At 34.2% G+C, this 2,826-nt stretch overlaps 1 long non-coding RNA gene across 1 annotated transcript; it reads right to left on the reverse strand.

Moving 5' to 3' along the window:
* Positions 1-269: 269 nt before the first annotated feature.
* On the reverse strand, positions 270-2,207 carry LOC144355099 (uncharacterized). Its single transcript, XR_013421132.2, has 2 exons — positions 2,124-2,207; positions 270-1,208 (listed from the first exon to the last, which is right to left on the reverse strand). It is a non-coding gene; the product is annotated as an uncharacterized LOC144355099 (long non-coding RNA).
* Positions 2,208-2,826: the final 619 nt, after the last annotated feature.

A 2,826-nucleotide genomic window follows, 5' to 3' on the forward strand; every position in this document is an offset into this window, starting at 1 on the left:
GAATAGAATTAGTAAAGTTATTATGCACACAATAACAATTATTAACGACGACGACGACAACGACAACGACAACAACAACAACAACAACGCCGGACAAAATTTTTCCCTTAATATACCTTTCCCTTCCATCTTTGATGGTACGGGCAAGGTAATAAAATACTCGCGAAATTGACACTTATAACGTTGTTTTCCGAAGACGTGGAAAAATAATTACCAATAACAATTAAAATAAGCAAGACAGTTTTTCAAATTACGACTACATGAATCAGCTATAACTTTACGAAATTAGATTTTTGGGTGATTTTAATCTCTATAAGAAACATACATCACAAACAATAAATCTACAATTTGGTCATAACACACTATAAATCTCTCTTGAATTTGTAATTATGTCTAAACATTTCCCAGGTTGCCTTTACTACATGTATTTATCTTTAAATACAAATATTTCACGATGAACAGATGGGACCATGGGGAAATTATTGAAGATAATATTAAAAAAATGTATCACTTTCGTTTTATGCTAGATGTATCTTGAACCACTGTTACGACATCATCAACACTTGATGTCAAATTTAAAACGTATTTAGTAATTGCTCTCGATATTAAGACATGGTAATTAACTACATACTCTCTAATTTTTACGAAACCAGTTTTTATATACAGTTTCCGGGCTTCTTGATGATCTTCACCTGTTCTAAGAAATACACAACTAAATTGATGTTCGTTTGCATACTGTACCGCTTTGTTCATTAGTTTAGCCCCGATCCCAGGACATCGATAATTCTTGAGTACATACAATGTTGTGAGTTGTGGTTGAATGCCACATCCTTCAAATTCCTTAAAAACTAAAGCGACTGTACCAACGATTTGACCATAATAAACAGCCACCCAAAAGTTACCACCCCACTGTCAATGTAAGTAGTGTTAATATATTTCAAATCTGAAGCAAGTCAACAGAACTGAATTGTATACATAGAACGACAAATAAAGCCACAGGGCTAGCAGGAAGACATTGGTAAATCTTGTATAACTCATATGTCGTTGAAATGTTAGTTTCAATAGATCCAAATAACTGTCTTTAAATACATATATCACATTCCGCTGATTGTTTTCGTCATATTGTCGAACTGTAACTGTGCTTCTCCTTTTCATGCTTGTTAAATATTTTGTAAAGCCAATATTCTTATTATATCCGCAGTAATCTCCTGGAGAGTAACAATATGAAATAGTGTCATTACTATCTACAGAATTAACATAATAATACCAGAAGAAGCATTCATTATTGGGATCTTTTTTTTCGGAGAATAATGAAGATCCAGACTAGTTTGTAATGTTCCTGACTGCAAAAAGACTAATAGTAGACGTTGGAAACTAAAGAAAATACAGGAGCGTTAACCCAGAAACTCTTACAACCCAGTTGCATTGAATTACAGTTCAAATGATTTAACAATAATAACTGTATAAATATTACAACATGAACTATAACATTGCCTAACATTTAGTATCCTGTTATAGCACAGAGTATTTAAGTGAAAAAGCGAAGCCATGTTATTGATGCCAGGCTAGGTTATTTGCCTCTACTCGCGAATTGAATTACTTGAATTAACAGAATTTACAATATTTCACTACCCTTTCACGCAATTACTTGTTTATAGGATCAATGAAATGTCTATATTGGTCGAAAGTTCATAGTTAGTCTGTTAACGTTAGCCAATATCATGGAATTTCACAGATCAAAGAGGCAGTATGCGTAGTTTTGATTATATCTGTAAAAAAATTGTTTTGTACGCCCACCCTAAACCCTCATGCTAATGCTCACACGAAGACGCCAATTCATCTGTATATACCCCTCTATAGAACTATATATCTTTAATTTACAATTAAAATTAAAATTTGGGAGCGCTGAAGGTGAGATTTAGGTTTGGGGATGGGATTAGAGTTAGGGTTAGAAGTGGTCCTGTAAAGTGAATCCTTTCATTTGTGTTCAACACTATAACTGGGCCAAAGGTTACCTTTCGCTGTAACATGTAGCACATTATGAAGTGAGCGAAACGCTCCAAACGAACTAAAATTAGAATACACGGCATGAGGCGCGTGAAAAATATATAATAATGGATTACCTGAATTGAACCCAGTTCGCCTATACGAATCGTATCATCTTCTTTCCTGTCCTGAAACGCGTGTGCCTCTTCCGGGTAAGGTCATAAAGAGTTCACATATACAGTCGCAAGGTTATCGCTTGGTGGCGTGCATCAGAGAGAACATTGATCAGTCTTGTTGTCGTGGTATGCGACAAAATGTAAGCATTGTATATGATCAGGATGTTCTTCCGTCTATTGTGACTATTTCGAAAACCATTATTTGATATAATTTCTCAATCACGTGACCACAGGAAGCCCAGATACTATAAAATATACTGTTCACCTATCCTGGTCGGCTGTTATCCAGTATATACAAATATAAAAGGTCTGAGGTCCGACGATCCTGCATTTAAAAAACAAACAAAAAAAGTATAAATCTTATTTCATAAAAATACCAGTTTGATGAATATTAGTTTGTCTTTCGTCAACGCCATGCAATTACTTCACTGATGTTAGTAGAATAAATCAATAAAACTAAACAAATTGACTGACTCCATTCTTGAATTCAGAGCATGGCCTATTTAAAATGTGTCATGCACAAATCAGAAGACTTGTTAGAAACGAGAGCGTGGTCACGAATCAGTTACCTTTTCTATCTGATTCGTAGGCGTAAGCGAAATTTGAAAGGTCAACTAATATTCTCAAAAATGATAATTTTTATGAAAAATTTAATTAAATGTGG

The sequence above is a fragment of the Saccoglossus kowalevskii genome, chromosome 14, assembly GCF_978046115.1.
Source record: "Saccoglossus kowalevskii chromosome 14, keSacKowa6.1, whole genome shotgun sequence".
Classification (NCBI taxonomy): domain Eukaryota; kingdom Metazoa; phylum Hemichordata; class Enteropneusta; family Harrimaniidae; genus Saccoglossus; species Saccoglossus kowalevskii.